Below are 9,881 nucleotides of genomic sequence, written 5' to 3'. Positions count from 1 at the left end.
GAAGCTCTTTTCATCGTATCATTTTGCACCATCTACAGCTGCTAACCATACTACACATCCATTCAGGATTCTGGAGCTGCTCAACAGGGAAGATTTCCAAAGCCCTCAAAGCCCTCCAAGCCCATGGGGTAGGGGGAAGGGGGTGGGGACAGGAACACTGTCAGCAGTGCCTCTCCGAATACGCAGGATACAGTACATTTTGCAAAACATATTACTTATCGGATGATCTTGCTTTCAGATCTTCACTGCACGTGGCTTTATTGGAAACCTGCTAGAGTCTAGACTCAGCCATGGAGTCTGGTGACCTGTGGGAGGGAGCAAGGGCCAGAATGCCTGCTAAATCGCTCTGGGCCCCCAGCCCTCTTCCTTAATCCCTTCTTAACTTTCCATCTGTCTCTGGTCTCCAGGGGTGCAGAACCACAACCCACCAGACCCTTCCTAGCTCCCGGCCAGGCGCTCAGCAGCCTGGGCTGCAACACTTTCCCCCAGGACCGGCAAGGCGGGGGAGGGGGTTTGGAGGGGGCGGAGCTCGGCCTCCTGCTGCCGCCGCTGCTGCTGCCGCAGCCGCCGCCTGCAAAGCTGTCGCCCCTCTCTCGGATGCTCAGGCTGGGCAGCGCTGGACAGATGGGTACACCCCAGGCCTGACGGATGAACAGTCGGGCAAGTGAACTCTCACCTCCAAACTGGCTCTGCGCCCGGCGGGGGCGGCGGCGGCGTCTGCAGCCCCGCGGTGGGGGCAGCCCCCTCGGTCTACGCCCGACTGCTGCGCGCCACCTCTGCTCTTGGCATAGTAATTTCAGTTCCTGAACGCACGGAGCTCGCTCCAGGACCGGGCTGAGAAGGACCTCAGCTCGCGGGCCCGCCGGAGCCATCGGTGTGGCGCCGAGAGACGGTGCTTGGGATATGCGACGGGAAGCCCCCGCCACAGCGCAGGCAGTGGCCCCGCCGCGCCGCGGAGCGGGACAGAGCAGGTAGGAGACGCCCCCTGCGCACCTCCGCCCGGCGGCCAGCGCGGGGGACCGGAGCCTGGTGGTGTGCTCTGTAGGGATGCGGAAGGGATTCGGTCCCACATTTTGCACAGGGATCCTTTGCCTGTTGCTCTTGTCTCTGTCCCATCCTGCGCTCTAGGAGGGGCAGTCTTTCTCGCAGGTGATGAATTTCTCTGCAAGGTCATTGCTCTCTTTGGCTCTGGCTTTGAAGGTAAATGGGAGAAGACGCCTGCTGATCGTGGGCAGGGGAATTTATAATCAATCGGGTCTGCACACTGCGAATATCCGAATATGAGGGGTGTGTGTGTGTGTGTGTGTGTGTGTGTGTGTGTGTGACATTTATCTCATTTTCCTATGCTTATCCCCTTTAAGGTCAAAACATAGAAATATATATTATATATGGATGGATGTATGTGTGTGTATATACACACACATACATAAATGCATATGTAAATAGGTTTTCTTGAGGTAGGCAGAAAGAAGAGGAAGGGCGGGCAGGGGTTGATAAAGGGAAATCGTTGTAGAGACATGTTCACTAATAGAGGCGAACTTTGGAACCACATTAAATCAGGGTAGAGACTAGAGGTGATAAACGGTTCTTTCAAAATGGGCTTTAGAAGAGGTCTGAAGGAGCCTGTCAGCCAACACACACAGAAGATCTTCATGCTCTCCAGGCAGATGGAAACGATGTAGGCGTCATTTCAGACGCAACAATGGACAGTGAAAGAGGGAAAAAAGGAGAGGTACTTAATATGCCACTGGGAAGTGAATTTTGGGTGATGGGAAGACATCGAATCCAGACCAGGTTTCAAGGGCTTTCTGGAGGGCCATTGGGAGAAATCACCGCTTGGGGTGTAGGCAGTTCAAGGTTAAGACGATGTGAGTGTCCACAAAGCAGCCGAGGAGGTGGGCAAAAGGCAAGGGCTTGGAGGGGGAGGGGAGAAACGGAGCTCTGAGCAGTCACTCAAGAAGCACCCACCTTTGAGTAAGGTGTCTTCTTCCTCTTGGTTAAAGCGGTACTTGGGTATGCTCCATCTAAATATTTTCACAACACATTTGTTTAAAGATCCATTGGACTATGTTTTTATTTTGTTTTTGCAAGGTATCTGGGTCATGGTGGGACTAGAAGAAACTGAAGTGTTTACAACACCAGCAAGATTTGGGAGAGAGGGTTGATTAAGGCTTTGCTTCATGAAATATTTACACATCTCCTGCGTGGGCTTTTGTTTGCTCTTGTTGGTGCTGCTGCATATTTTACTTTGATAATGCTTTGAGTGTACTTCCCCCGAATGTGCTTATTTTCCAGTTATAAACTAGTCTTTCTTTTCCCATTGTGCTCACCATTGGCCTGCCCTGAGTAACAATTGTGGGAATAAAGGTACATGAGTCACAGCCCAAAGCAGAAAATCTCTGCTGCTATCTGCAAAAGACAGGAGTTTGCGTTAGAGAATGTTCTTTTTCAAGTTTTTGTGTGTGTTTAGTTTTTCAAGTTTTGTGTGTCTTTAAGCAAGGGAATAGGTTATTGATTCAAAACAGAAAAAAAAACAGCAATTGCAATTGCAGGCCTAGATGTTATATGATTGAAATTTATTTTGGAAACAGCAGAGGAACTCGTGGAGAGCCATGTACAGTGTGTTGTGGTGTGGTGAGCCTTCACCTAATCACTAACTAGACTTCTACGAAAATGATTAGGACAAAATCACAAGTGCATCAGCTTCACGTGGGAAGTAGAGGACTGAGGCGTTATATGAGTCAGATCAGTGTCAATTGGAGGGCAGGCTGGATTCCAGCAAGCTGTTTTGAAATTTGAGTGTTTTAATTGCCTCAAAAGAATTGCCCAATATGCTTAATTATTTGTTCCTGCAACATTTTCTTAATTATGCCTCAACATACTTAAAAGACTATATTTAGATCCAGCTATCCTTCACTGTTTGAATTTCCAGTTGCAAAATCTGCAGCTTGCAGGAAACACGGAAATATTGGTCTTGGAATCACAAAATTATAAAATGTTGGGCTCAGAGAAGGAGGACACATGATTCTAGCCACAGCTCATATTTGAGCTCTTTCATTGGCAGCTGCTCCTGCCCTTTATGCACTCATTCATTCACTTTTTCATGAATATATGTTGATACATTCAACATATATTTAATCCTGGACTGGACATGGTCCTAGATTGTGGAATAGAAGAATAAACAAGACATAGTCTCAGCCTGCAAAACTTGGGAGGGACACTGCCAGCAACTGCTGGTGGAGTGCCCTGACAGGATGCTGTGGAGGCCAGGGTAGAGGTGGAGAGAATAAGGAGGGTTTCCCATGGACCTGAAAGATGAGAGGACCTAGCCCAGTGAAGAAGAGAGGGAAGGACATTCCTGGCGTGGGGACCAAAATAAGCAGAGACCGAGGAAAATACATAGCTCCAGGTGGTTGAAAAACAGTGTGAGTACATAAAGATGGTAAGATGAGAATGGAGAGGGCAGCAGGATCCACCTACAAACTGAAGTCCAAAAGGCCTGCCAACTCATCTGGTCAGTAAACCATTTTATCTGGGTGACTTAGGTGAATGCATTCATTTTGAGGATCTATGGTATTCAGATTACCCAAATTTATATTCTTCAAATATCTAGAAATTATATTTACCTTAATTTACAATAGGCTGCTTAAAGGGGGAAAAGTCTTAATTATTTTTGGCTCAAATATTTCATCTACAAATGTCTACCACCTACTTTGCATATTAGAAAAATAAGAGAGAGAATGAGGGAACAGAGGTTTGAATTTTGTAGAAATGAGTTATAAAAATTCAAGGATTCTTATTTTTATGAGAATAGGGCTCAGGGGAAAAGAATGACAAAGAGTGTATATTCTAAGTATTTATTTGTCCTAGATGACTCCAAAAGGCAAACATATGATAGTGTAAAAAACGGACTGAACAAACAAGTGACTCAGGAACACAGGCTAAACAGACCCCAAAGGCCACATACATTTTTAAAAATTATTTTTTAAATGAGAGAAATAGTTACAGTAATCCCATAGTAATCATTAAGTGCCCTTCAAGAATGGTGCTTTTCAAACTAGCACACTGTGAAGTCAGTTTAGTGAGTCTGATCAGCATTTTTATTTTTGAAAAATAAAAGACTAAAACAGAAGAGTAAGTATTGTTCATGAAATTCCTTAAATATATATATACGTATGTGTGTGTGTGTGCACGCCTGCATAATGGACTGTGATATAAAATGTATACCTCATTATACATCATTTTCCAAAAAGTCTGAAAGCTACTGCTTTAAGTGATACAAAGAAGAGATGTTCCCAGTTTGCAAGATGCCAAGAGCCGACCAAGAGATCTGACAGATCTGATAGACAAGCATTTTCCGCAATATTCTGAATAGCATAATTGCCTGATTGAGGAAGGCAAGACTTACAATTTAGTGAGTACATGGCAGTAAAGTCAGAGAGCAAGATCCTTGGGGACTGAATTAATCTGGAAAGGCTTCAAGGAGGAGGGGGATCTTGAGTTAGTTTATAAAAGATGGATGGACCTGGATGGGCAGTGAGGAAGGGGTGCTGATTTCGTGTCTATAGAAGGAGGAAGCAAAGAATGAGGGAGTAATGGCAGTTATATTTAAGAATCATTTAGAAAAGAAAAAATAAATATCAAGTTGGAAGAGAACTGCAGTAGAATTTCTGCTTGGACTGAAATATTACATGAGTTACTTTTTAAAAAAATAAATTTCATTGTGTATATTTAAAGTATACAACGTGATGTTATAAGATACATACATTCATATGTTATATATTTTGTATATATATACATATATACATATGTTATATTTTTTATATATAAATATATATAATGGTATACATGTATATTCATAAAATGTAAAATGGTGACGATATCTGTAGTGGAACTAAATAACGTATACATCTTTTATATCTACTACTTTGTATCCTTTGACCTGGATGCCCCCTTTTCCTCCCCTGACCATCTTCACCCTGGTAATCACTGTTTTATTCTCTAGCTCTGTATATTTGTCCTTTTTTGAGTTGTTAATTATTTTATGACTAAGATCTATTTTCCTAATACTGCTACTTTAAGAAAATCTAGCCAGAGTGGCCATAACATCATAAATCTGCCATTTCCTGCCATCTTTTTATTTATTTTGCAGTAATTTACTGGTTAGGCCTTGTTCAGTTGAATCTTACTGTTGAACTATTGACATTACGAGATACACCACATTGTGGCGTGATTATTTCATTTCTCAGAATGCAACTACAGTCGTTGGCACAGAAGGCCGAGGTGGTCATGTGAGGAACTGACAGGCTGTGAAGATGAACCAGATTGCTTGGTAGCCATGAACTCCTAAAGGAAGGGCAGCATCTGCCATATTTTCTTTTCGTCAGTTGCTCTATGACTTGTCCATCTTCTTAGTTAGGTATTTAAATATGTTTGTATGCATTTCTAGAAAATTTATTCTTGTGTTTTGCTGTACCCTAACAGTTATTCTGAAGAGACAAAGTTAGAGAAGAAAACCTTTACTTGTGTTCCTGAACATTTTCTTGGTGGGCTTCATTCAGCTCTTGGTGTCTTTTCTCTGGAATAGAACAATTTTGTGATATTTTCACCCTTTTAAATGAAGCTATACCTTTAAACAGAAGACCAGGGCCAGTTAAGTCTGAGATTCATCTGCTTGAATTAGTTGATTTGGAATGCAACCAAATATGGAACTTTGCTTTTTTTAAAAAAATAAAAATGACTTGGACCTCTTTCTTATCCATATCAGAGTGTTCAAATTAGTGATAATCTAACTTTTTGCACATAAGGGTCAAGTCTGGAATAATAAAAACATTTAGAGTCTGCATTTGGATTGAAATTCTGAAATTACTGAATTTCAGGGAGAAAATGTATATACTCTTACAATTTAAATTACATACTCTCTTGAATGCCAGTGAGAAAAGTTTTCACAGCTTTTTAACTGGGCATATTGGAGTTGGCAACATAGTAACAGCTTTCTAATTGTTCATGTCGGTATTTAAATTATTGGCTTTATTTTGAAGCTGGCAGCATAATCTGGGGCGCCAATTATTATTACCAGGCAGTTATAAATGACCCTAATCTGAATCTGAATCTGAATCTGGAGGTGGGGCTCAGAAATCTGTATTTTTATAAAGGTCCCAAAAGGATTCCAGTACCCAGATTTGGAAACCATTGCCTTTATTTACGAAGAAATAAATGATTACAGATGAGTCCCAAGGAAGTTAATAACTGTTTCTAGTCACTAATAGAGCTGAAGCTAAAAATCCAGAACTCCTCTTTCTAATTCCCCACTAATTCTTGGCTAAGGGGAAAAGGACCAGGACCTGAAGATAGTGTCCAAGAGTTTTCTCCATGGTGAGGGAGGAGAATCAGTTACTATGCACCCCTTCCTCCAAAATTGAGAGTCAATTCAGTAAGTCTGTCTAAATGACACTGCCATGATCTCATCTCTGTCCCAAGGGTCTAGCGTAGCAGAAATATCGTGGGGATCAGCTGGGTGATCTAAGACAAGACAATTTCTTGGCCTTACACACCAGATTCCATTTAAAATTTTTAATTCTTGGATCCTAAATAGCGTGGATACCAAGCCACCTCTAGAAGACTGGTTTAGTCAGGATTCACAGCTTTGTGACACAGAAGCAAGAGAACCCTTAAAAAAATTCTGGAGGCTAGAGAGTAAAAACTCACAATGTCAGGCATCTCCAGGGACCTCAGCATTGTTGCTAATTCAGTAATGGACAGCTGGAGGACGGAGATATATCTCCAAAGCCCCTTTGACAATCACATTTGCATCTGTTAATTTTCTGGAGGAAAAAAGAGTTACAGAGAATTTTTTTAAAACTTGAATTGCAAATAGTCCATCCAAGTGGGAGATCTGGTTTATGAAGAATAATCAGATGCTTTATGTTAATAGATTCTTGATTGTTTTTCAGAAATCAGTTGTTATTGATTTCTAAATAGCATAAAATTAAAATAACCATATTGTGTCTATGGGAGACTCTTCTCTTTCTTTATAATGTATAACTTTGGTTAAATGAAATGCCTGAGGGAGTGAAGTGTTTGTGTGAACTATATTTTCTAAGTAATCAGAGCATTTTTTGTTTCAATTCTTGTTGACAGTTTTTCTAAAATGTAATAGCCTGCAAATATTATCAAGATTTGAAATTTTGCATTGCCTCTGTGTCTTTATTCTGAATTATGACTGTACAGGACAGATATGCTGAATATAACATAGAAGTTTTTCTTGTAGTTCTTCCTTTTTACTCTGTGATATGAATGTGCTTTCTCAGTATACATTTTTTTAAAATTGTTGTTCAAAAATGCAAAAGACATTTGACTCACTGTGAGTTCCACTTTCTTGGAGTTTGATCTTTGCCTTTGCCATTACATCGCTTTGAAATGCTCATTCCTTCACTCTAAATTAGTTTCTCAATCCACTCAAAGCATGGTTTAAAGCTCCATGATTGCAGCAAAACTTTTGTAATTCTTAAGACCTGTTTCTAATTTATTTTATACGTAGCATGATTCTTAAATTTATACTTAGTCATATTGTTAATTAAGCATGCCTTTCTTTGAATTTTTCTATAAGGTATTTCTCCTTGAAAAATGCAGGTAAAAATGAAGCAGCTAAAATTGTAATTGTTAATTAAAATTAAGAATTTTAAATTCCAGTAAAAATTTTAGTCAGAGCTAAAGTTAGTAAATGCATGTTCATTTTCACCTGCATCCTTGGTTGAGTAAAAATTGCTTATGACAAAGTGGGTATGGGTGATTGTTCTTGTTTTCATGTCGAACATGTTCTGAAAACAGTCAGAGAGCAGAAGTCTATCATTGTCAGGGTAAGGGGCTGAGCTCTGATTAAGTGAGTGAAAATGCACTTACAGTCTCCTTTCACGTGAGGGATTGTCTACCCAAGTGGATTCTCAGGGCAGAAGAAAGCTTTGCTGTGAGCATCTGAGAGACCTGGTAGTCTTCACTTTACCCGTCTGGGCCTCAGATTTGGAGATATATGTACCAAATCAGAATTGAAAACTGGCAGTCTGTGGGCCTAGCAGGAAAACTGTGGCCTCCAGGTATTTATTTTTTAATTAAGCCAGTGTTTAAACATCAGATTTATTATAAAAAATGAAGCCCTCACCCACATTCTCTAGGCTGGAGCTGAACAGCAATATATATGCTACTTCATTACTTCGCTGTAGTCCTCACTTCTCAATGTCTCACTGACATTGAGCATTTATATAAGTCACTTGTGCCCAACAGCTTCACTTAGTTGTGTTACTACCGCAAACCTGTAGGTATTGAGTCTGTAAAGTCTGGACTACTTAGGTGTTCCCTAAGTACCATTGAGCTCCAAAATGCTATGACTGTACTCATGAAATTGATGTGTCTACAAAGCAGAAAGGTAATGGCGCCAAATATAGTTAACCCCCATTAACCATAGTGAGGGTCTAAAAATTTTGCAGTATCAAAATATGTAGAGTCTGTGAAAGTTTAATGAATAAAAATTGAGTTAACGTAGTCTGTTAAAGAATAACGGAGTTTTTCATCTGTGTACTTGCTTGCTTTTTACTGTACCACAAGTGGCAAATAAAAAATATTAGCCTTTTTAACAATAATGTAATTTATTTTTTCTTTACCTTAAAGACCAATGACTGAGATCTCACATTGGATTGCTTTATGTATTTTTAAATGCACCGTATCTTTATCTTATGTATAACTTTTTATACATAGACCAAACTTGCATAGCTTCCTGAAAGTCCAGAGTGTATCTCAATCTTTCAAGTGATGCTGCATTTTATTTAGCAGGCCTGGCAGTTGAGATAAACTTTCAGGAGTAGTATCAACTCGTATCCCAGCTTGTGTTTCTGTATAGCCTGGAAATGCTCAGTTAATGATTGCAGTAGGCTGTGTTTGCAACCCCTCTCTGAGGCTAGGCAGATCACTGCACAGTCTGGCCACTTGATTGTGTAGAACTGCTCCGTTGCTATGGCTAAAAAATGAGGTGACTGCATCAGGGTTGATTTATTCATGTTGCAAATAAATACAAATGCCCTTTTGAGGCAACAAGATGGAAAACTCAGGCAGATCTCTTCGGTAGGGAAAGCTGTCTTCATAGCGCTCTGAAATCTCTCATGCTTTCTCAACTTCTCCTGCCACTTTCCTTCCTCATGCACACTTCACTGCATACCACCCCCACTTCGTGCCTCCTACTTTATTTCTAAAAACATCCCCTCATCTAATTATTAATCCTAAAGTGTCGGTGTTTCAACAGCTTCACTCCGAGAAGACAGTGCCGAGAATAGTACCAATCGAAACTAACAGAGGACACAGTGCCACATTGACTCTATGCTTTCTTTGAAGAGAGTGGCATTTCCTTATAGAATGGTGGCTGTGTTTAAGTATCAAGCGTCCTGTCACCTGAAATGAGTTGATAATATATAAAAGACCATAGGTGTTAAAAGTCTTTAGAGATAAAGTTATTTTTCTGAAAGTGCCATTTAAAACACAAATTTAGTTCACTGAAATGTTTATGCTCTTTTACGAAGAAACTGTTCTGCTATTCCCCTGGTGGCTATTTTGATGTTTAGAACTATAATGATAGGTTTTTAAAAAATCCTCCCTCTGGGGTTTGTGGCTTTTGAGTGATGAAATCTGAGTCTCCGAGAGGGAGGGGAAAAGTTAATAACCTGAGCTGGACTGGATTGAGGGCATGTCAGCTCCTTCTACTTTGCAAATTGAATCAAAGCTTTCCTCCAACTGGAAATAGGAATTTATTTAGGAGGTGAGAGACAGAATGTGAAATGGGGTTGGCAGAAGGCCCTGGTTTAAGAAAGGTGAATTCTTTGGATCATTTAATAAAT

General features: G+C 40.6%; 1 protein-coding gene across 1 annotated transcript in view; it reads left to right on the top strand.

Annotated features, from left to right (window-relative positions):
- Positions 1-588: 588 nt before the first annotated feature.
- Positions 589-9,881, top strand: part of GPRIN3 (GPRIN family member 3) — a 74,989-nt gene continuing 65,696 nt past the window's right edge. The window contains exon 1 of the mRNA XM_004039120.5: positions 589-971. The gene's annotated coding sequence lies outside the window, so the exon portion shown is untranslated. The remainder of the gene's footprint in view (positions 972-9,881) is intronic.

This window comes from Gorilla gorilla, chromosome 3 (genome assembly GCF_029281585.2).
Source record: "Gorilla gorilla gorilla isolate KB3781 chromosome 3, NHGRI_mGorGor1-v2.1_pri, whole genome shotgun sequence".
Classification (NCBI taxonomy): Eukaryota; Metazoa; Chordata; class Mammalia; order Primates; family Hominidae; genus Gorilla; species Gorilla gorilla.
The sequence above is the reverse complement of the archived record's forward strand: the minus strand, read 5'-3'. Positions and strand labels throughout refer to the sequence as shown.